This window comes from Canis lupus, chromosome 16, assembly GCF_003254725.2.
Source record: "Canis lupus dingo isolate Sandy chromosome 16, ASM325472v2, whole genome shotgun sequence".
NCBI lineage: Eukaryota > Metazoa > Chordata > Mammalia > Carnivora > Canidae > Canis > Canis lupus.
The window spans coordinates 10,431,691-10,456,869 of NC_064258.1; the positions used below are offsets into that span (position 1 = coordinate 10,431,691).

Sequence of the window (25,179 nt, forward strand, 5' to 3'; positions counted from 1 at the left end):
CGCTCTCTTGGTGTGTGTGCGTCCGCCGGCTGCTCAGCCTCGTCGGGGAGACCAGACTGGGGCTCTTGGTCGGCGCTGCCAGATGTGGGGACACCTTCCCGAGTAGGCCACAGACGCAGCAGGAACTGTCCTCCCACATCCTCTGTGGGGCCTGGTCCTTTCGGGGAGCCCACCGGGTGCCCTCGGAGGACACAGCCGCGGTCTTTGCTCCTGCCTCTGCTCTGCCCGTGGGGCCTGAGCTACCCCAGGCCCGCAGGCCGCGTGCCCGCTGCTCTGTGGGGCTGTCAGCTGGCAGGTTTCCTGGGACCTTCCCTGCGGGGCTGTCCTGGGGGCTGCGGAGGACTCCTTTCTAGGCGATGGTTCCTCCAGAAACGGCCCCCTTCAAACGGCTTGAGTAGGCGGGAGCTGACTCGTCAGTCGTGTGGGGGCAGGTTTGTGGCTCCCGGTGGCCAGAAACGGGTGGGGATTCCTGAGTATGTCCGAAGCAGCCCCTGGGAAGCATCGGGTGGCTCTCGTGCCTTCAAAGGAGGTGCAGACACCAGATGGCTGGGAGGAGCGTCGCCAAGGGGGCGCAGAGCTCTGCCCCCATAGTTCGGCCGGAGCCTGTTGCTGGAGCTGCTGAGGCCCATCCTCAGGGTCCCCAGGATTTGCACACCTGTCCCATGTCCCAGGGTTCTTATGGCACGCACGTACATGAGAACCGGCCTCGATGGTCTCGTCGGGGTCTCTGGTGTGACGACGTGGGACGTGCACCGTACCCCAGCTACTCGGGAGACTGGGGAGCCATACACTCCATGGTCTGTCGTCTTCTCTATCTGACGTCGTTTTCAGTGTTGCGTTTTGGCCTACCCCGCCTGCCGTGGCAGCGGCTCACCAGCGTCAGAGTGGCGGGCTGGGGCACGGGGCCATGCGGCCGATGGCGGGCCGTCCTCGTGGGTGTCCTCTGCCCATTGCTGCCGGCCTGGGCCCTGGAGCCGGTGCAGCCTGCGTGTTTTGTCTCTCCAGACCGGCCGCCGCAGATTGGCCACTGAGCTCCGTCAGCCGAGGTCCGCGGAGACCAGGGTGCCCGCCCGCGAAGCCCCCTCTCCAGTGTCGGTTTGCAATAAATCTGTATTTAAGCACTTCGGCGTCCGTGTGTGTCACTTGCTTCCGAGACTCTTCTCTGTGTGTGTGCGTTTCTGGAACTCCAGCCACGAGGTCCCTGGCTCACGGACAAAGCAGATGCCACCATAGGGGTTCCTCAGTGTCTTCTGAACTGTGTCTGCTCTAACCTGTGGTTTTCAGAAATCTGATGAGCTTTCAAGAAAAAAGGATTTTCGTTGCAGAGCTGACATGGGTCTCCAGCAGGTTCTGAAAAGCTGAAGTGAGCGCAGGATCCCGAAGCTTCAGCCAGAGGACACCCCCCATGCCGGCACCCCGTGGAGCGAGTCTCGCCCTGCGGTGCTGGGCTCACCCATCTGCCTGCACCCTCCCGGGCACAGCACGTCGGCCACACTCCAGTCCCGGGGACCGTGCTTCTGGGCAGGCTCTGGCGACGCTTCTCGAGTCAATGGAGGATGCGTGGTGGCATTAGCGCACAAGTGCCCAGGACCAGAGATTATCTGCCAGGGAGGAGAGGCCCCATCTTTCAACAGTTTGCCCCAAAACGTGTGGGAGGGAGAACAGTATCCATGTTCTACGTAGAAAGGAATGTCTGGGAGGCGGCAGTTGCGGTGTGGAGAGGAGTGAGCCCAGGACTGCCCACCTGAGGACAGACCCACAGCCACCCGGGTCTGCCCCACAGGCAGGCGGCGCTCCCGTGGGCCTCCCGCTGGCACCTGTCCCAGCCTCGGTGGGTGTGGGGGGGTAACACCGTCATTTCACACGCCGCTCCCTGCTCAGCAGTCTGCTCAAGCCCCTGGTGCTCTGCCTGGGTGTGATTCTTTTTTTTTTTTTTTTTTTTGGAACATCGATGGGAAAAATGTTATATCTCTAATTTTTGCTAATATCTAACTTGGATTTACCATTCCCATCAGTTAGGAAACATGTGTCAGTTCCTTTTTTTTTCCTTTGTAATTGACTTTTTATTGGTGTTCAATTTGCCAACGTATAGAATAACACCCAGTGCTCACCCCATCAAGTGCCCCCATCAGTGGCCGGCACCCCATCACCCCCACCCCCCGCACACCTCCCCTTCCCCCGCCTAGTTCCTTTCCTGGATGTGATTCTTGAGGGCTGGATGGCCTCCAGAGGTCAGCTTGCGTGCAGCCTGACAGCTGCCCTGGCCTGCCCTCTGCAGCTGATGAGCCCGGACCTGGGTATGGCCTTGTGTATTCCCCTTGCCCTGAGGGGACCAGGCCCATGGACACTGGAGCCCACGCTGGGAGGCACGTGGTGAGTGTCACCCTGCCAGGCCGGCAGGCACAGCAGCCTGGCGGGGCTGTCCCGGCTGGGTAGTCTCCCGTCTGGCTAGCATGGAGGACGAAACCAGGCCGGGCCTCCCGCCTTCTCCGTCATGCTGCTTCCCACGCTGTTTAGCCAGAGCCGGATGCACTCGGGGACGTTTTGATGCAAACATGGTGTGAGGGCGACAGAGGAAGGCATGACCCTGAGGCTGGTGTTGGACCTCCCCGCCCCCCCCCCCCCGCATGCTGCTCCAGTGGGGCCTCCCTGCCTCTGCCATCCATGTGGCACAGGCTTGGTACCGGCAGACGCTCTGCAGGTCAGGGGGTAGGCCCCTGGCGTCTTTTGCCGACCGATCCCCAACAGCCCAGGTTCTCCCCGAGGAGGGGTCCTGGTGTGGGTATAGCGGTGGGGAGGCTGGCGGTCTGGGACAGGCTCTCCTGCAGGGCAGGTGGTTGCGAAGCTGCCCAGGTCGAGGCCATCGCATGGCCTGGGTGGGGTCTCCTGGCAGCCCGCAGCAGGGGCCTAGGAGCCCTCCACCATGTGCCTGGCCCGCAGAGGGTCTGGGTTGGCAGGTGCCACGGAGGGGCTGCCAAGCAGGAGCTCGTGCTCGAGCTCAAAGGCATAGGAGTCCCGGGGGCCACCTGTCAGCTCTCCGGTGGTCAGGGGGGCCCGGGACAGGAGACCCCAGGCCGGCGGGTCCCCAGCGAAGAGGAGCTCTGCTGCAGAAGCAGCCACAGGGCTGTGGGAGAGGGGCCAGGCGGGGCCCCACACAGCTCTGGGGTCCTCCATCACCCAGGGTGCTCCGGACCCCTGCCATTTCAACCCCCAGGCGGTTGGGCATCTGGCGAACATGTTGCGTGTAGGGTTTGGGGGCAGCCCGCTGTTGCATGTAGGGAGACGGCCTCTGGTGGGGAAGGTGCCAGGACTCGGCCCCGACTCCTGCCTCCACGCGCCCCCCACCTCAGCTTCCCACAGCAGCTGCTGTGAAGTCCCGGGGATACCTGCTGGCTCAGGGCTGCCCTGCGCCCCGGGCGCCCTGCTTCTCTGGCTGGGTGTGTCAGCCCTCTGGGTCACTCATATGTGGAATTTAAGAAACGAAACTGATGGGCATGGGGAAGAGAAGGAAAAATACAATGAGATAAAAACAGAGCGGGAGGCAAACTATAAGAGACTCTTAATCGTAGGAAACAGAGTGAGAGTCACTGGAGGGGAGGTCGGTGGTGGATGGGGTAGCTGGGGGATGGGCATTAAGGAGGGCATGTGAAGTGATGAGCACTACGTGTTATATGCAACCGATCAATCACTCCATTCTACCCCTGAATCTCATACTACACTATATGTTAACTAACTTGAATTTGAATACAATCTAAAAAAAAGAATGAAAAAAATCACACATTCTTGTGTACAGTGAACAAAGAACTCTGCATCCAATTTAAAAAGCAGTAATGGGGCACTCGCTATGTGCACCATCAGTTACCAAGAACTTGCTCACCACCATCTTTAAGGTATTAACACATCACAATTTCTAAGCTTTTTATTAAATCAGGGACTTCCGCTTCCTGAGAAGATACATACATACATACATGGTGCAAGCTGAAGCCTCCATCCCAACAACCAGAAAAGGCTGGTTACGCACAGACGTGCTCCTGGCGATAGTCAGGAAGCTGTCAGATGACCAGAGCTAGGTAAAGGATCCGTGCAGAGGACAGAGAGCCCTTCACTGGGGAGGCTGATGATGGGGCACCATTTTGTCCCCAGGCCACTTGCCGATTCCAGCTCAGGACATCAGCTCCACTGGGATAAGAGGACACCACCACCATACAGTGACACACTGGAAACTCAAGGAGGCCCAGATGCAAGGCTGACGTTCCCACAGGACCTGTGCTTTGGCAAGGTGGGAGGTGAAGGGGACGGGACCGAGCGAAGCTTACCGTGGCCTCGCAGTACCTACGGGATAGGCCTCTGCTAGTGAGAACGGGTCTCCCACAAACACAGACCCACCCACGTGGGAGCTGCCAGATGACTGAGCTGCATGGGGCAGAAGACTAAGTATGACGCTCCAAATCCCTGAAAGGACTAGCGTAGTGCTTGTGAGGCCTTCCAGTGCTGAGGACAAAGAGCCTGCTTCTGACTAGTGGGTCTCAGTCAAAACACAGACTGTCCACAGGGGAAAAACAGGGACAAATTACAGGGGCACCGAAGGCCAGCTCGATGCACCAAAGAGAAGAAGGGACTATCGACCAACCAAATAAACCATCTGGCCCTCGATGTTCTTTCATTCACCGTGTTAGGCACACATCCAAAGAGTTGCCAGAAACGTACACGGGAAGGAAAATGCAACCAATAATTCAGAATAAAAATAATCAAAGACTGTGAAGTAAGTAAGATCATCTTGGTAAGAAAAACAGGTAACAAGATGGACAGAAGTGGATGCAACAGATGGAGAACTGAATGAGGAGAGTGTAATGCATATGAAGAAATCACATGGATATTCTAGATTGATAAAATAAACTATCTTTCATCAAACATTCATTGATGGCTTAACAGAAAACTCGGATGGCATAGGAAAGGACAAGATTCGTGGGTTCTGAGACAGAGCACACAGACAATACCAAAACTGGAGAGTAGGCAGAAGAAGCAATGAAAAGAACAGAAGACACACGGTCCACAGCAAAAGGCCCATGATACTTTACTTGAGGTCCCAGGAAAAGAGGGACAGAGACAGAAGCAACGTCCAGAGAGAGAACAGCCAAGGATCCCAAACTGCAGAAAGACACCAACTCCCACATTCAAGAGGCAGAATGAAAACACGTGTGCGCTTACATGTCCATCTGCCACCACCTTCCGACTCAGACCATGACCTCCACACACTCCTAGGGCACGTGAAGAATTTTGAAAGACAGCAGTTAGGTCCAGATGGTTTACAGCTGTCGATTCCTGATCCCTGGCTCAGCTAGTCCTTCCTGTCCCCGAAAGCTGACGAAAGCTCCTGAGGTAGCACCCGATGCCATTTCGCCCTCATCACATCCTACCCCACCGCCGCTTTTCTGTCACTTACCAGAACGAAGGCCTCCTCCTTGCTCCTCCTGTACTGTGCTCCAGAGTGAGTGGTAAAAGGCACTGGAACACCACAGAATCCCCTGTTAACCGCAAAGCCTTTCTAAAGTCAAGGCGTCACTGAGCCTGGGACAGAACATCCAGTCTTTCCTTCTTTGCGTTCATTTCCATAAAAAGAGGAGCATGACAGCAGACACACGCCACCTGGCCTAAATTCATCTGTCCTAAATTCAGGGACAGTGACGATGGGATGGTGAGAGTGGTGGCGGTTCCTGCTGAGAGATCCTGCCTCCTCAATCCCGAAGGATCATCAGGGAAGGGCGTCAAGCTGACTGGGAGCCACGCACAAAGACAACAGGAAAGAAAGGCTGCAGACAGCGGAAACTCAACTCACCAAGGCAGAAAGCTCACGGCAAAGACCTATACTGTCTCTAAGCATGGAATTACCTCAGGTTTGGCTTTAAAAAAAAAAAAAAGAAAAGAAGAAAAGAATCCCGGGAAATAATTCACACACACTATCTACAAAGTCACAGTGCTGAGTCAGGAGCCAGAGCCCGCCCACTCACACATGCCTCGGTCTGTCTCAGTTACGTATTTTCTGTGACATTTCAAGGAGGAAGAGGTGAAAGATGCTACATGAATTTCCAGTAGACCAATTTTAAGTCAAAGAATCATTTCTCAGAACTGATATATATATATATATATCAGTATAAATATATATATACACATATTTAACATTATATAACATAAGATATATCATTACGTAAACATTTATGCAAACTTAGAGGAACAGTATCAAGTTTTTACACAAAGAATATCGGGTACTATAAATTTTTACTAAGCACATATATCTACCCCCTCATCAGGAAGGTAAGCACCTTCCTGCTTATTCATTCCTAGCATGCCCTTGTTAACATTACATGGACTTCGAAAACAGTGTAATTCATCCTACTGTAATGACATACTATAAACATATATAATATACAAACAACATACCTAATAATCATTCAAACTTCATTTCGAAGCCCCACAGCATATCACTTATGTTTACTATTAATTTCCACCAGACTTTACATCACCCTGGTCATAGTATTCATTCATGGGTACATGAACTGAAATTTTATAAACTCTCTCTCCACCTTGCTAAGAGAGGCATCCCAATGGCATTATATTTCATGTTTAAAAATTACCAATCATACTATTAATTTTGCCGTTTATATCAATTGTGCATCAGTACTATTTATGATAACAATTCTTTCTGACCGATTTTCACACTTAGAATAGTAGCCAAAGACACTAAAACTTTAGAAACCTTACGTCCATGTGTATGTATACGGGTCTCTATATGTACACACATACACACAGACAAATGACAGGATACTTATTAAAACATCTTCCCATTATAAAAACCATAAAATAAAATCTATGGAGGAAATGAAAGAGACAGGAGTTCAAGAAGAAAAGCAAATATAATTGTTCTGACAGTGAAAAGGGAGAGCTCAGTCAGGTAAAGTTCAAAGGGATATAGTGAGCATCAAACTATCATGGTAGTAACGTCCTATTGGATACATATTCAATACTGAGATATAAAATACTTTTATAAGGTCAACTTTTCCCATACACTAGAAACTCCATCCTGTACTGTTGATACTTGAGATGAAAAAGTTTGAGGTCCAATTTAAAAATGGGGAGGGGGTGACAGTTTTGACAAACTATGGAGGGAGATCTTGAGCACTCTGCTGAAGCACAACCAGTGTGATTGCTTGCACAAAGAACACAAGTCTCGCACCACCACCGTCAAGGCCCTGCAGGACACAGTGGCTTGGATGCTCAACCTTTCATAAAGCCCTCGTTCCCTCATGCAAGGGTCACAGCCACAGTGGCCCTGCTCAGTGAAGATGACGCCCCAACGTCTTCCCACTTCAGAATCGGCACCTCTCTATTCCCTCCACCTGGAATGCTCTTTGACATAATCCCTCTCATCATTCAAGATTCGACTCTAAATGCCTCACAAAGAATGCTCGGACTTTTAGTTTGGTTATGTGTGTATTATGGTACTCTGCATGGTAATATTTTGTGTCATTTCTTACAACTGCATGGGAGTCTACGACTATCTCAAAGAAAAGTCTTTACAAAACGCTCTGGGGCTGCCTTCTGCAACAGATCTATCTGCAACCGCTAACCTCTGCCATGACTCCCCCTACCCCTCGTCACTTCCTTGCCTGTCACCCAACATCATTCCTCCACACTACCTACTGCTTTCTGAAATTACTGATTGGCTCACTCCTCTATTTCCTGAGACCCCACAAGGAAGTCAGCTCCAGAAATACAGAGTCCTTGTCTTGCTCATCACTCTCCCCCAGAACTTAAAATGAGGCTGGGCCTCAGGAAGCTTTCACTAGATGAAAATGCACGAGGCAGAGGTGATACCCAGTGACAGGATAGGAAGACCTGACGTCACTGCTGTGACATGTTACCTACTTAAGCTCATGTAGTTCACTCCTTATGACAATTCTGGAAGAAAGAGTAATTCTCCATATTTGTAGTTGAATGAATGGAGCTTAAGAGGTTAAATAACTTGGCTGACGCTGCATCAGGTCGGCCATTAGGAAGTACTGATGAAGTACTTCATCAGGAAGTAATGGTGTTGTTCAAAGTCAGGTACTAGAGATTAATAAGCCTACACAGAGCTTTCCTCGCCACAAGCCCCTCACAGGGCTTTCCATTTATTGCCTCAATTGATCCTCACGACAGTCTGGCATCGGATCACATCAAGGGTTCAGAGCACGAAACCAGGCTCGGAGAGTCAAGGAGGTTTGTTCAAGCAAGTACAGCTGCTGTGGAACACAGGGAACTCGGGGCTGCGACCCCAGCTCCAGCTCCCCCGGAATCCCACGCGTGCACAGACGAGAGACAGAGATTTAAAGGAATGCACACAAGGTCACGCAGCTGGATGGACAAAAGGCTGAATTAAGAGTAGGCCAACGACCTATTAGTCAAATGAGCTTCCCAGCCTGGCGGATCGTGCCGCTGTCAAACACTTGAAAGTTTACATTTACTACAGACTTTCACGGATAAGATCAAGATTTTATAATGAACATTAGCCATGCTACTGAAAACATAAGTAGACCGAGGTAAGAGACAGCCGACACGGAATACATGTGCTTATGGCCACCGTACACCACGCATACTCACTGCTCCGGAAGATGACAAAAATCTAACTGCATGCATGTTGGGTGCATGCATGTTGGGCTTTGATCTCTACAAGGTATAATCTTACTTAGGAATATTTAGTATTATTTCATAACATTTTCCTATCTATGGACAAACAGATCATTACAAGCCAGGATGAAAACTGTTCATGATCCCCAAAGCTCTACATCTCTAGGGGAAGAAAAAAAAGTGCGTCAGAAACAGAAAAATCTTATATACCGTATGTATCCATGTGCTCTCTGATAAATACAAAAGATTTTCTCACCAAAAGAGCACGACACTTCAATGTACTTGCACAAGGCTCACATGTGCCTTAAAATAATGAACAATCAGAAACTGAAGAACAATAGTAAGTTGTAACAAAAATGACAGATACAGCGTGTATCTGACTTTACTTTGTCTCTACCAATACTGGGGGGAACACTCTTTAATGGGGTGGCCGTTTCCCAGTTAACACTGTTCAAACCCGAACAGCAAAATTTTGATTGAACAGCCAAAGTCAGGTCTCTATCCTAGAGGATCATAAAATGTTAATGATTCGAAGTTTTCTATTTTCCTTCCCTCATCGCAGACATAAAAAGTTGTGAGGAAAACAAAAGATACTAATGGTATCAAAAACTCGGATAATGCTAGATTTAACAGTATGCTCATGTTGCAGTCTGCAACTAAACCAATTTGCATTGAAAATGTTAAGTAGATATTTCTCTCTATCACTACAACTATAAACAGGACAGGATAAATCAGACCACTGTGACAGTTCAAGTGGAGAATTTAGGAGCAGAAAGAAGAAAGATTTTCAGCAATATATGACAAGTTGAATTATTTTAGACTTAAATCTGGTAAAAAAAAATGTAATTAAATTGAAAACATGCAATCAAATAGCATATATATATATATTCCGATATAGCACAAGATGATGAAAGATAAGATAATTTTCCTTATGGAGATTCCGACCTAAGCCCAAATGAAAAGAAAAAAGAAACCTAACCTCATCATGGCAGGTGACTATGTCCTACGAAAAGATCCTTGCATCATACAAAAATGCAACTCTTATAACATAACAGAACTTTAACATGGGGGAAAACGAGGTCATTTTTTAAAGTAAACTGCTGTTGCAAGGTAACTTTTAATTTGCGCACATAATGTAAATTGCTACGGTCAGCGCACCTTGGGTCACGGAAACAACGGCAGCTGGATCCAGAGGTGCCCCGGCAGGACTATTGCGATGAATAGTCGCTCCATGTATAAACAAAGCAGTATTTTTAGCCTGGTATTTGCATTTGGTGGCAAAAAAACTCCCACAAGGGTACGAATAACCACGAGTCATGTGCTGATTAATCTGAGACATCTCGAGTCACGTGTTAATTTAAGGAATTAATATGATCTTTGCTGGTAACGCTACACATTTGTCACACGGCATGCAGAGAATGACTTCTTGGATGGTCAGATTTCAAACAAATCTCCAACCCTGCAAATACGGAGAGGATTTTTTCGAATCACTGCTGATGGTGACTCAATAAAAACCGAGGGCCTAAATATGAAAACAAGCTCCTACCAGAAAATCGCTAGACCAGTCTACACGTGTGAAGATTGATGAATAACTCGAGTGTGCAAAGAAGTGTTCTCCACAAAAGAGAAAGGAGGACCACGATGGAAGGTGTGCGACGCAGGCCGAGCCGCATCCTCAGCCGGCCCCGGCCCCCCGGCCCCCCGGCCCCAGCCCCGGCCCCCCAACCCCGAAAGGGGCTAGCACACACTGCGGCCCCGCTGCTCCTTATTCCTGCCAATGCCCTGCGCTCTGGACATGCAGCCTTACCTCAGCAGCCACGGACTATCTATCAAGTGGGTTAAATTGCTTCATGTTTTCAAGGCGTCTTATAAAGCATTCTAGGGAAAATGTTCCGCTCCGTCATTCCTGACCTTGTAGAAACGGTGCCCCAGTAAGTGTTAATATTGATGAAAACCACACGATCTCGGTCATTTACCGCTGACTGACACACACAGGCCCAAGGTAACACAACACAGCTTCCCTGGTTCTTAGAACGTATACATATGACCAAAGTCGAAATACTGAACTTTCTTTTTTCAGAAGAAGCTCCTACATTTTTCTGGTTAAGACTGATCCATTGCTTAAACTCTGCCCTTTATTTTTATTTTTAAATGTTTTTAAATAATACATTTACATTATATTGGGTTTCAATTGGCCAATCCAAAAAAATGGATTCTCACCTCCATTCCTGATTTTTCATGCCTGAATTATAGATGTCATGATACCATGAGATACTTTAGGATGCCTATGCATTGCAAAGTAAAAACTTCTACCAGCAGCTGGCTGACCGCTAACCCTAGGTCAGAACATGAGGCTACTGTATTTATCACTAATTCTGATATGACAATTTACTATAAACTTAATTGTTAAAGCTCTCCTAAAACATCAAGAGTATGACACCATGTGTTTACATCAAAACCAGCAGACATAAAAAGATGAAATCGGAGTATATTAAGTATTACTCCCTTTTCCCCACTGGATAATCACTACTTGATATTTCAAACACTCAGAATATTTCTCAATGTTTCCTGTCAAAGGATTGTTAATGAAAGGAAAGGGGGAACGAGTTACAGAACTTTAGAACTGAGCTGATGCAAAGAAAATTAGACATTTCTTTGAAATCTCACATTTTTGTAACTGGCTACATAAAATATGGGTTCACTTTAATATAAAAATGACAATCTTCTCCATTCCTCGCGTATACACAGGAAAGCAACTACCACGTTTGGTGGAAACATGAAGGGGAAGACGGGTCAGAGGGAACTAGAGAGGGATGCCTTTAGCACCAGCTCTCAAGCTTAAACAAGGAAAATAATCACTTAGGAAAGATTGACACATAGCATTGTTTCCACAGTAAACACTTAGAAATATCATAAATTAAAGTAGCGTGAAATCGCACTATCATGATGCAGATAAACAACAGATTGTGAGGTCATTAAATTATAATGTAAATCTGTTATCTATAAAATATATGCAATGATGTCTATGATATACGGAGGAGACAGAGCATGCTGCAAAACATCACGATCAACAGATTCTCATTTATACAAAATCCTATATGTACATTTCTAAATCTGCACGAGAACACGTGACCAGTGAGAGACATCAGCAAGAGCTAACAGGAGCTGTCTCCGAGTGACGAGATCTGCAATTCCGTTTACTTTTTGCACTTCTATACACTGATTGCATTTTTAACAATCATTTATCTGAAAAGTTCTTTCCAAAGTAAATGTCTTATTTTTTGAAGAGATTCTGACATGAAATGAGAAAGAAAAAACAAAGGGCTTTATTTTTAAAGAAGAAAAACTTCTTCTAGCAAGGTCCTGTGCTAGTCTACTACCCTGAAGGGACTGTGCACTTTGAACACAGGTTTAATTGCTAAGTAATTTGTTTGAACAGTTTAAACCACTTACAATTTTAGTCAACATAAACATTTGCAGGCAATCATACGGGGAAACTCATAAAACCACAGCTAAATTCCTAGGGATCCAAGTGTTATAGACAGAATTAACTAACAAATGATCATTATGATTGGATGTCAACTGCATTCCTAGATTTTAATTCATTTGCATATGTTAGAAAACCATTAGTCTGAGTAAAGGACTAAAAATTGCTTTTAAAGCAGCAACACTATGTAAATCTAAACAGAAATTCCAAACGTCCTGTCATTCTTCTGGGAGTTCAGAGCAAAACTCCTTCTTACGTGAAAACGGAATTAAGGCTGAGAGCCCACAAGACTCCCTGACATGCTTCGTAAGTTAGAAAATGAGCCCATAGATAGGAGATCATAAAGATGCTTTTCTTCCAACAGAGACGGCTTCCTTACTACTCACCCAGTTCCTGAACTCTGTCATGAGCTAGTGAACGCCTAGAACAAAGCTGAGAACAAAACCTGGGTTTCGGCACGACTCCACAGTTGAACTCAGAACCAGATTAAAACCAGGGCTTACGAGAGCTTTCCCGCTGTCACCTTCACCCGTGGGTCATCTCTAATCCCACCCCAGACCAGCGACAAGACAACAAGCTCCCATCCTTGCAGGAGTGCGCCGTGGAAGCGTCACAAGCCAGAGACAGAGGGGTTGTGTCCCTCAGAGTGAAGCTACAGGAAATGGTGTCCTTCTTTTCATTTTGTCGCTCTTAAGGAACAGCTCTGAATCATGCACTCTCCTTTAAAAATGTTCTCCTCATAAGGAAAAGAGAAGAAAAATCAACCACCAAAGGTCACACTTGAAAACGCAGAACTTCAGAACTTGCGGAAGAAACACCTGTAAGACCTCTTTCCTTATACCATTTCATGGAAAGTTTCTCATGAGAAATTTACGTACTGGTTTGTGTTTTATGAGTCAGACTTGAATAAAAAGAGAGACTTCTGCCACGAAACTTAAAGGGTAAGAAAATCTTCGTGTGCATGCCACTCTCAGCATCATGAGTCATGTTTTTCCCACGCAGACTGTTCCACAGTCTCACCTTGATCCCCCCTACTGGTCCTTACAGATGCGCTAGAGTGGATTACCACGGCAGTGGTGTATCAGTCCTCCTCCGATATCTGCAGAAAACTAAAGAAGACCGGGAAGGGTCCTCAAACTCCCATGCCCGACCTGGTGAAAATGGCATTTAAAGTCCTTAACACCCGAGAGGAAGTGGCTGAACTTCAGAGGCAGGCCAGGCTCCAGCAGAAGGTCCAACTCCAGACCCAAGCCTCGGTGGCAGCCCTGCGGCCGGCGGGCTCCGCGAGCCCGCAGAAAGGGGGAACCGACCGAACCCCGCCTGGGGCCTGCTTCAGATGCGGCACCGAGGGACAATGGGCCCGTCGATGTCCCAATCCCAAGGAGCCAACGCGGCAATGCCCTCAATGTCCAACGATGGGCCCCTGGAAATCCGCCCGCCCGGGGCTCGGGGGATCCTCGGCGCCTCCACACGGAGGAAACCGTGAGCCGGGAAGTCCAGCCTTTCAACTACTGGGACTGGACGATGACTGACGGGGCCCAGACTCGGACACCCCCTAACCCAGGCCAAGCCCAGGGTCCTGCTCCAGGGAGCGGGGAAGCCCATCTCTTTCCTGTTGGACACGGGGGCGGCCGACTCCATTGTGCCTTCCTACTCGGGGGCCAGCTTCCCCTCCCCAGTAGCGGGGATGGGAACCGATGGCACCTCCTCTATCCACGGACCGCCCCACTCCTCTCTTGCAGCCTGGATGGGTTCTCCTCCTCACACTCCTTCCTTAGAATCCCTTCCTGCCCAGCTCCTCTTCCTCGAAAATCCTGACATCTATCTATCAGCTTCTCCTAGGTTAAGTCCTGCTACCCTCCTACCTCCCCCTCTACTTCCTTTGTACTTAAGAGTCATTAGGCACGCGCACACAGACACACACACACACACACACACACAGAATCATCAGACACCATGACAACCCCCTGGTCAGTTCTCAACATTTTGCAATTCAGATCACCAGTCAGCTTTCTTCCTGGCCTTCAGACCTGCTTCAATACAAAAGGAAAGGATAAAAACAATTTTCATCAGTGAAAAATCCCATAGGAGTTCAGTATTGTTGCACTCTAATGGATACATGGAAGCAAATGTGTATTTCTAGAAACCAATGAACTTATGACTATAAAAGATACAGCACCTGTAAATTGAAGAGCTTATTCCTCAAAAATATAGCTGATAAAAAAAGTCAGTGCATACATACAAAAAAGCCTTAAATAATAAGGGAGGAAAATAAATAAAACATGTTAAAAACATGGCCAAATGAGAGAGGCATCCTGCCTCTCAGGATGGTTTCCTTATCTTTTACTGCATTTTATAAATGTCAGAAAATAATGATGATTTTTTTTTATTGGAGTTCAGTTTGCCAACATATAGCATAACACCCAGCGCTCATCCCATCAAGTGCCCCCCTCAATGCTCGTCACCCGGTCACCCCACACCCCCACCCCACCTCCTTTTCTTCCACCCCTTGTTCGTATTCCAGAGTGAGGAGTCTCTCACGTTCTGTCTCCCTTTCTGATATTTCCCACTCATTTTTTCTCCTTTCCCCTTTCTTCCTTTTCACTATTTTTATATGCCCCAAATGAATGATACATTACAATGTTTGTCCTTCTCCGAATGACTTACTTCACTCAGCGTCATACCCTCCAGTTCCAAATGATGACTATTTTAAAGGAGAAAAAAAACACTCTTTTTAAATTAAGAGTATCATACTGGGAGAATCCTTTCAATGACTGGGAAAAAAATACGGTCACACAATACACTCTGCGGACAGCAGACATATACAATGCATGTTGTCAACTTTCTCCATCATTAACTACATGACAAAGCTCTTTTAAAAGTACAAGGGGAGGCTACAGAAGGAGTTGCTTCCACCTGTATTCCTGATTGCAGTTTCTTCCTCATGTTTGTCAAGACAGAAAGAAGCATTTTTTTTTCTTTTCTTGCTTTTAAGTCTTTTGTTTTAAAAAAAAAAAAAAAAAGGGCAAACCTATAGGATTTTCAACTTTTGGTGACAGTCATGGAAATCTGGAGACTCATGAGTTCTAAGACTAGGGTTTCTGAACTGAAATTAAGAATTCAAGGATTACAGTTAAAGTCTCAGAGCGAAAGACATGAGGCCGAGTAGTTTTCAACGAAAGCCCAAAGAGAAAAACAGAGGCTGACGACAGAGAAGAGCTGTGACATAAACCACAGATGATGTCGGGATTGTGATTTCTGTTAAATCTTGCCATGTATGCATGGATGTACCTACAGATACACACACATAGATCTCCGACAGTTCTTGTTCCTTAACGGTTATGCTCAAGGTTTGGTGGGGGGACCATCATTCTCTGTCTTGGCATATTTTGCTTACTTTTCGCTATGAGAGGACATAGAAAATTAAGTATAAAGATGATTTACAGATTTCAACTGTAAAAGAAAATATCAGTTTTTTAGTCCATAAAATCCTGACACCTACTGATAAAGCATCCTAGGAGGATCATCACTAGAAAAGTCCAATGGGACACATGGAAAAACTTCATGTTAACTACTTCCAAAGACATAATTATTTTCACACTTTCTAGAGGTATTCAATATTTAATGTTGACGCCTGATGGAAAGGTCTGAAGTACTACAAACGCTCAGACATTGTAGAAAAGGATGTAGTACTGCCACGTCTACCATCAATTCTATCTAAATAAGTGCTATTTTATGGTGTTAGTTATTACTGCATATAAAACTACTGAAGACCAAGATTCTTTGGACATATTCGTACAGTTTCCCCAAATGTGTAAGATGGAAATAGGACTTTTTTGAGCATTCATTTTTTTCGCCTCCTTATTCCCTAGCACCTCTCAAAAATAAGCTCTAGGGAATCATGAAGTCCATTCGATAATTTCCTACTAAACACCCTACATTACATATAAGACCGCCATGTTGATATAGATCTACTCAGATTGTCAAGGAATTACTTAACTTAGATTATGAGCAGCTACATTTACCAGTACTTCCAGTCTGGGACCTCATTTCTAAGTGTGTGAGTTGGTTCTCCTGTTTCCATAATAACCAATTTAACAATCAGCTTGGCAGTCAACTACTTTAGAGTTAGTTTCATTAATGTTAGCTCTCATCTCATTAATACATGAATCGACTGACACTGTGGGACTAATTATTTTTCTAATATACTCAGAAAAGGGCTCTGAATTCAAGGTAACAAACCTTCTGGAAGAATTAGCTCAGGCTCTTTTGTTTAAACTCAATCTTGGGGATCCCTGGGTGGCACAGCGGTGTGGCGCCTGCCTTTGGCCCAGGGCGCGATCCTGGAGACCCGGGATCGAATCCACGCCGGGCTCCCGGTGCATGGAGCCTGCTTCTCCCTCTGCCTGTATCTCTGACTTTGTCTCTCTCTCTCTCTCTCTCTCTCACTGTGACTATGATAAATAAATTAAAAATTAAAAATAAATAAATAAACTCAATCTTTTCCTTGTAGAACCTCAATGTATATTTTAGAATTTTCTTCCAATACTTTAGGACTCACTTAGACTTCTAGTCCTAATAGGACGATTTCCTTTTGTTGCTGCAGGGACCTAGAAATGCAACAAAGTTATGAGCCAGAAGTTTTTCAGTTTTTCAATGTCAGTAAAAACCAAAAAAAAAGGAAACAATTAAGAAATTCCAGGAAGTAAATTGGAATACAAAGTGGTCTTCATTTCACAGGACTCCCTCTATCGTTAATCCTCACGAGGATGAACACAGAAAGGAAGCTACTCCCTTACTGTATAATGAAAATCGTGATTTTTGCAATGCTTTTTCCCAATCAAAAAGCTCTCGAAACTAGTTCTTTCTCTCTCCTCTTTCCTGGTTTTGAGTAAAAGACCCTTCTTAGTAGATGATCTGGTACATAACGAGCACTGCTGGTTGGCTGCACACACACGTACAACAACATGAACCCAACAAGTAGAACCAAACGTCACTCTCCTTTCATGGCGTTTGTCGTTTCTAACGGCTGAGTAATATTCCATTGTAAGCTGTAAGACCACAGCTTCTTTTGTTGATGTTGTTGTTGTTGTTGTTGTTGTTGTTTTCTCAACTTTACAAAGGTGGTGGGGGGAGTCAGGGAAGGAAGAGGTGTGGACTTGAAGGTTTTTGATTTTTTAATGCAAAATAATTTATTTTGTGTTTGATACCAGATGAGACGATAAGGGTGATGGTGCTCATGCCCATACGCCGGCTCCAGGTGAAGTGCTCTAGGCTTCGGGCTCACTCTGCTACCTAAGAAGGTCTTTCTCAGCTTCAGCTCTACACAATGCTGTGACTCAGCACCTTGCAGGTTTGGGCATTATGTAAACGTACACAGACTTGCTGCAGGGGATGGTGCCCTCCATGCTGGTTTCCACCTGGGGGGACACTTTGCCACCTTCAATCCAGGGGGATTTTGGAATGCAGGAATTGGAGTTGTAGGCCGGTAGCAGCCTCACTTCCACCGGGCATGGTTCTGTCCAGGCAGTATGGGAGAGGTACACCTGAGTGATAAGCCGGTGGCGCCCTGGGTGGGCCAGGATTCCGCAAGTCTGCCGGCTTAGGATGAATCATCTGAGCCTGGCCATCTGGATAGAAGACCTGGACCTTCTCAGCACTCTCAGGGTCCTGCACATGTTCCAGGGTCGCATCGACATCCAGGGCCACAACCAATCCAGATGTAAACCGCAAAGGGTTGTCTGACTCGCCTGCTGGCTCTATGATGGTGGCTAAAGTGTGTGGATCTGCTCTGGAAGGGGGAGGTGCAAGGAGGTACTCTGCCTCAGCATGGTCTCTCGAATTTTGACCACTTCCACAGGCTTGGATGTCATGAGTCGGGGCATAAGTTCAAGAAGTTTGTCCACAAAGCTGTCCTGTAGGTGGGGGCAAATCAGCAATAAAACACCTCTGAAAAAAGTCAACTTCTTGTAAAAAGTTTTCACACATACCAAATAAGGGGTCAACTCCTCGAGTAGTCCGTGCTGTTACTGTAAGTTGCAAGGCTTTGGCCTGCAGCCTCATGGGATGTATAATCACCACCTGTTTCTTCTCCACACCACTGTACATGAACTCCATTTTGTAGGTCTCTTCCATGATCTGTTTTGCTGCTGCGGAGGCCAAGTCACTCTGCTTCAAATATAAAGGGGCAGCTACATTCCACAGCTTTCCTTGCAAGGCCTTGATGAGAAGAAGCTGACACCGAAGATAGGTAGCCGAGAAGTCAGCAACTCCTGCTAGTTCAGACTGAAGTTCTCCAAGTCTTTGTAGATCCCGGATGGTGAACTCCAGCAGCTTCTGGGTTCCCTGAGGGGCCCGGTGCTCTGAAGACTGTACACCCTTTCAGGGCTCTGCTGCAGGAACTGATGGGACGGGTCCTCATGGGGCGCAATACTGGGAGAAACGGCCGATGACACTAGTTTTCTACCTGGTAACCTTAAGGCAGGAACAAGATGAAGAAGACAGACTGTCTCGGAGGTAGGCATAATGCCTGAAGGTATGATCTGAGAACAGTGCTGGCATTGTGGGACATGTTGTAGCAGCATTAAAAATAAGAACCAAAACTGCAATGTAAGCTGGGTCATCCATGTCTGGTTCAGCTGGGTCAAAAAATGGATGGGTGCTCAGGAGCTCTGGCACCAAGGGAAGCACCAGGGTTGGATGCCGACTTCTCAGAAACTTCAAGCACTTCCATATAGAGTCCCTATCAGTAGGGGACTTGGTTAAATTTTTCAGCAGCTCCGCCAGTGCGAGATGAATCCCTTCTTTAGTCGAAACATTAGTACAGCATAAAAGTTCGTGAAGAGCCAGCCTCTCGAATATCTCTGGACGAATCCTCTAACACAGCCAGGACACTGCCAAGCTGATCCTCTCGGAGAGTGATGTTTTTAGAAATTTTTCTCATGCTGTGTATGGACTGCAGACGTACTTCCTCAATTTCATCATTAAACATGTCCACCGGGAAATCAGGGCGGCACTTCTCCGCAAAAGAAGGTGCAGATTGGGCCAGCATGCAGAGAGCCTCCACAGCAGCGATGCGGACCTCATACATCTCATCTTCCAATCCAGGAACAAAGGCTCCACAAGCTCCTGACTCCATCAAGTTCACAGCTCCTGTATCTATTTCTTCTTTGGGAGCATCACCTCCCCACTTTCTGCCACTGGAAAACTCTCCTGACCTGTAAAGTTCCTCGGCACGTTCACGTGTCGTGAGTTTTCTCCTGAGATCTGACATGAGCTTCTTGTCGAGCGTCTGCTCCAAGAAGTGAAAACTGACTTGTTCCATCGAGCCCAATAGCTTTGCAGCCTGAACTCGAACCACCCAGGAGCCATCACTGACCATGGGACAAATTGCTCCAACTGCATCATCAACTAAGCGAATTTCTTCAATAGAAGAAGGAATGGGGACAGTGCTTTCAGGATAGAGCTGACTGATAGCCCAGATAAGTTGGACTGCAGCACTGCGCACTTGTTCACAGTCATCAGACAACAATTTACAGGCCTGATTATAAATTGCTTGGTGTAATTTCAGTCCTCTTTCATGAAGCTGCAACATGGCTTTTATAGCCGCTCTTCTGACACGTGGGTCTTGGTCACTGAAGTAATCCCCTATAATCTCCTGGACATCTCTGACAGCTAGGCCTTCTCCATCTTTTGTGACACTTGTCTCCAAAGAGCCAAGATTGCCAAGTAATTGCAGGCACTTATTTCTTACACCAGGAGACGTATCTGTGAGGTGCTTGCAGGCTACATCAACTAATCCCATGTGGATAGCTTGATTCTCTGGGAGTTTGGTGCCAATTGCAAGCAAGGTGTCCAACAGCTGAGCAAGGAGTCGATGAGACATTTTTCATTCTGCAGGATGTTAATGGCATCATCCATAATGCACTCTGGTGAAAACCCTGCAGGCTTTGATAATAAACCCAACAATGATGCAATTTTCAGTCTCACAGATGGATCATTCTCCTTGTAACAATGTTCCAAGAGAATCCTGACTACTCCTTCAGCACTTTCTGCTTCAACAGGCTTTCTGGGAAACTCGAGTAGATACTGCAAAGCATCCGCTGGGGAGGGAGCTTTACACCGATCTATGTGGAGTGCTGAGATTTACTTGGTTTTGTCAATCGCAGTTTCTTGGTTGCAATTTCCTTCTGTTGTTGCTGGACCACCTTAGTGAATTCCTCGCACACTCGTTTCTTTAGGTGAGCCGCCATGACTGCCCGCCACACCACAGCTTCCTGATCCATCATCTTTCGATGGACATCGAGGCTCCTTCCACAGTTTGACTATTGTGGACATTGCTGCTAGAAACATTGGGGTGCAGCTGTCCTGGCTATTATGCTGAGTGAAAAGAGTCAATCGGAAAAGGACAGACATTATATGGTCTCATTCATTTAGGAAATATAAAAATTAGCGAAAGGGAATAAAGGCAAAGCAGAGAAAATGAGTGAAAGTATCAGTGAGGGTGACAAAGCAAGACACACCTAACTCTGGGAAACAAACAAGGGGTAGTGGAAGGGGAAGTGGGTGGAGGGGGTGGGGTGACTGGGTGATGGGCAATGAGGGGGGCTCTTGGCGGGATGAGCACAGGGTGTTGCGGTATATGTGGACAAACTGAATTCCAATAAAAAATTAAAAATTCAAAAGAAAGAAAACGGGCCCTTTATGTGAAATAAGCAAACATTTAACTGATGTATTCAGTAGGGTCCAATAAATGGAAATGTATGACACTAAAAAAAAAAAAAACAAAAAAAAAAAAACGCCAGGTAAATCTTCAGGTTTCTTTTTTTTTTTTTTTTTTTTTTTTTTTTAATCTTCAGGTTTCTAAAGAATGTCATTGTTTTTCAAAAGATATCCGAATGATATAAACAGGAACACCACAAGTACAAAAGGAAAAGCTGCCGGAGGCACCGATATGAACAATTTCCATACTACATTAAATGCCGTAGATCATTATGAGAAAGATTTAAATGCATCAGTAAATAAGAATCTTTAAGTCTTGGACACAGTTATTTTTTTAACATAAGCAAATAGGCAATAAGGTATTTCAAATGTGAAAAAGTACCTGTACCCGCGGCCACCCTGGAGGAAGAGCACGCCAAGGGGCATGCTATCGGGATCCCCCCCCACATGACGGAACAGCCACCTGCCTCAGGGGAGCAACCGACTTCGAGCACTGAGCAACATCCTAAGTGAAATCAAGAGCCCGCCAGAGCTACTACACTGGGGTGAGCTGAAGCTTATGGGCCTCAGCAGTTCGAGCCGGGCATGGCAGTTGGTGCTGAGTGCTTGGCCCGAGCCGAGATGCCAGCTGCGGAGGCCAAGCCATTTACATGGCAGTCATACCTCTGATTCACTGTCCCGACCTGGAGGAGCCACCTGCACACTTGGCCACCCTGCAAGAAGAGCTCCCCCGGGCACCCACTATCAATGTCCCCGGCATGCCATGCCAAAGGAGTCACCTGCCTCAGTGCAGCAACCAGCTTCGGCCCCTGAGCAACATCATGAACCACGGCAGCAGCCCACCCCAGCTCCGAAGGTGGGGCCTGATGAAGCTTCTGGGCCTGAGGTGATCGAGCTGGGCAGGGCTGTCGGTGCTGAGTGCTTGGCCAGAGCGCAGATGCCAGCTGCTGAGACCAAGCCAATGCACGAGGTGGTCACACCTCTGACTCACTCTCCCGATAAGGAGGACCCACCTGCAATCTTGGCCACCCTTGTGGTACATCATGTCCCGGCGCATGCTACCAGGGTCCGCCACATGCCGGATCGGCCACCCAGCTCAGGGGAGCAACTAGTGTCTGCCCCTGTGCAATATCCTGAACCACCTCAACAACCGGCCCCAGCTCCTACCTCGGGGCCTGCTAAAGCTTCAGAGCCAGAGGTGATCGAGCTGGTCACGGCTCGAGCCGAGAAGCCAGCTGCTGAGACCAAACCAATGCACGTGGTGGTAACACCTCTGACTCACTGTTCCGACATGCAAGAGCTACCTGTACCCGTGGCCACCCTGGAGGAAGAGCACGCCCAGGTGCATGCTATCGGGTTCCCGCACATGCCGGAGCAGCCGCCTGCCTCAGTGGAGCGAACGACTCTGGCCACTGAGCTACATCCTGAACCAAAACAAGAGCCCACCACAGAGACTACAGTGAGGCCAGCTGAAGCTTCTGGAGATGGAATACTTCTAAACTCGTTCTATAAGGACAGTATCACCTGAAGTCCAGAAGCAGACAAAGACCCCACCCCACCAAAAAGGAGAGTTATAGACCGATGTCCCCAATGAACACGGATGCAAAGATTCTAAACAAGATACGAGTGAATAGCATCCAATGGTACATTGAGAAGTTACTCACCGTGACCAGGTGGCATTTATCCCTGGGACCCAAGGCTGGTTCAACACTAGGCAAACACTCCGTGTGACTGATCAGATCTGCAAGAGAAAAAACAAGAACCAGATGATCCTCTCAATAGATGCAGAGAAAGCATTTGACAAAATACGGCATCCATTCCTGATCCAAACGCTTCAGAGTACAGCGATAGAGGGAACGTTCCCAGCATCCCCAAAGCCATCGACGGAAAGGAAAGCCTACGGCAAATAATCATCCTCAATGCGGAAACACTGGGAGCCTTTCCCCGAAGATCGGGAACGAGAGACAGGGATGTCCACTCTCACCAAGGCTACTCAACATACTACTAGACGTCACGGCCTCAGCAATCAAGCGACAGAAAGAAATAAAAGGCTCAAATCGGCAAAGAAGTAGTCAAACTCTCCCTCTTCGCTGATGACATGATACCGTACCTGGAAAACCCAAAAGACTCCACCCCAAGATTGCTAGAACTCCTACAGCAAATTTGGCAGCGTGGCAGGATACCCAATCAATGCCCAGAAATCCCTGGCCTCTCCATACGCCAACGATGAGACTGAAGAAAGAGAAATGAAGGAGTCGGTCCCAGTGACAATTGCACCCAAAAGCATGAGATACCTAGCAATACACCTAACCAGAGAGATAAAGGATCTCTACCCGAAAAACCACGGAAGACGTCTGAAAGAAATTGAGGAAGACACAAAGAGATGGAAAACCATTCCATGCTCCTGGATTGGAAGAATTCATATATATTGGGAAAATGTCCACGTGACCCAGGGCAATTTACACATGGAACGCGATCCCTATCATCAGAAATACCACGGGCTCTCTTCAGAGAGCTGGAACAAATCATCGGAAGATTCGTGTGAAATCATCAGAAAAGAACCCGAACGCCCAGGGCAATATGAGAAAAGAAAACCACAGCTGGCGGCATCACAATGCCGGACTTCAGGCTGTGCTACAAAGCTGTGCTCATCAAGACAGTGTGGTACTGGCACAAAAACAGACACACAGATCAATGGGACAGAAGCGACAAATCCAGAAGTGGACCCTCAACTCGCCCGTCAAGACCGTACATTCGACCAAGCAGGAAAGACCATCCGCTGGAAAAAAGACAGTCTCTTCACTAAAGGCTGCTGGGCACGTTGGACAGCCACACGCAGAGGAATGAAACTGGACCATCCTCTCACACCTCCGGACACAAAGAGAAACTCAAAATGGATGGAAGATCTAAATGGGAGACAAGATTCCATCAAACTCCTAGGGGAGAACACAGGCAACAACACCCTCCTTGAACTGGGCCACAGCAACTTCTTGCAAGATACATCCATGAAGGCCAGGGAAACAGAGCCAAAACGAATCACTGGGACTTCGTCAATATGAGAAGCTTCCACAGAGCAAAAGAAACGCTCAAGAAAACTAAAAGACAAACCTCCAGAATGGAAGAAGATATGTGCAAATGACCCGTCCGATACAGGCCCAGTTATCCAAGGTCTCTAAAGAACTTATTCAACTCAGGATCCCTGGGTCGCGCAGCGGTTTAACGCCTGCCTTTGGCCCAGGGCGCGATCCTGGAGACCCGGGATCGAATCCCACGTCGGGCTTCCGGTGCATGGAGCCTGCTTCTCCCTCTGCCTGTGTCTCTGCCTCTCTCTCTCTCTCTCTGTGTGACTATCATAAATAAATAAAAATTAAAAAAAAAAAAGAACTTATTCAACTCAACAGCAGAGAAACCAAGAGTGCCACCCTGAAATGGGCAAAAGACATGAACAGAAACGTCACACAGGAAGACATAGACGTGGACAACAAGCACACGAGACGATGCTCTGCATCGCCGGCCGGCAGGGAAATACAGAGCAAAAGCACAATGAGATACCACCTCACACCCGTGAGAATGGGGAACAAGAACCAGATAGGACACAACAAATGTTGGAGAGGATGTGGAGAAAGGGGAATGCTTTCAAAATTCAAAAGTTTCAGAAATCGCCATACTCACCTGATAGGGACCAAGGCGGGGGGGGGGGGGGCGTGCTCCCTGGAGCCTGGGGAGCTTGGAAATGGGGGAAGGGGGGAAGTGGGGCAGAGGCTGAAGGGGGAAGGGGAGAAGGGGGACAGGGGCGGGGGGGGAGGGGAGTAGGGGGGAGGAGGAAGAGCCAAGGGCCGTGGGGGCGCTCCTGGGGCTCAGCCACCCAGGCCCTCAAGCCACCGCCCCAAGGCCGTGCCCTGACGCTGGATGGTGCCTGCATCCAAACCCCTCTGAGCGTACGCGGATGGACTCGGCACCCTCCCTGAGCCCCGGTGGAGGGGCCCCGCACCCTCTCTGAGCCGCCCGGAGGAGACCTGACCCGTAGGAGGCCCCACAACCAGCCCCTCCGGGAACAGGTCCCACTACTCCTTCCCTGCGCAGCCCTTTGTCTCTCGGTCTCTCCCTCCCTGTCTCTCGGTCTCCCTCCCTCTCTGTCTCTCCCACGCTGTCTAGATCTCACCCTCCTTGTCTCTGTGTCTCCCTCTCTGTGTCTCGGTGTCTCCCTCCCAGTCTCTCGGCGTCTCCCTACCTGATTCCCTGCCTCTCCCTCCCTGTCTTTCTGTCTCTCCCTCACTGTCTCTGTCTCTCCGTCCCTGTCTCTCTGA

The 25,179-nt window shown here is 47.8% G+C and overlaps 2 pseudogenes; both read right to left on the reverse strand.

Annotated features, from left to right (window-relative positions):
- The window catches only part of LOC125752700 (adenylate cyclase type 1-like), a 64,820-nt pseudogene that overhangs the window by 13,489 nt on the left and 26,152 nt on the right, over positions 1-25,179 (reverse strand).
- On the reverse strand, positions 16,663-20,498 carry LOC112666472 (integrator complex subunit 4-like; annotated as a pseudogene).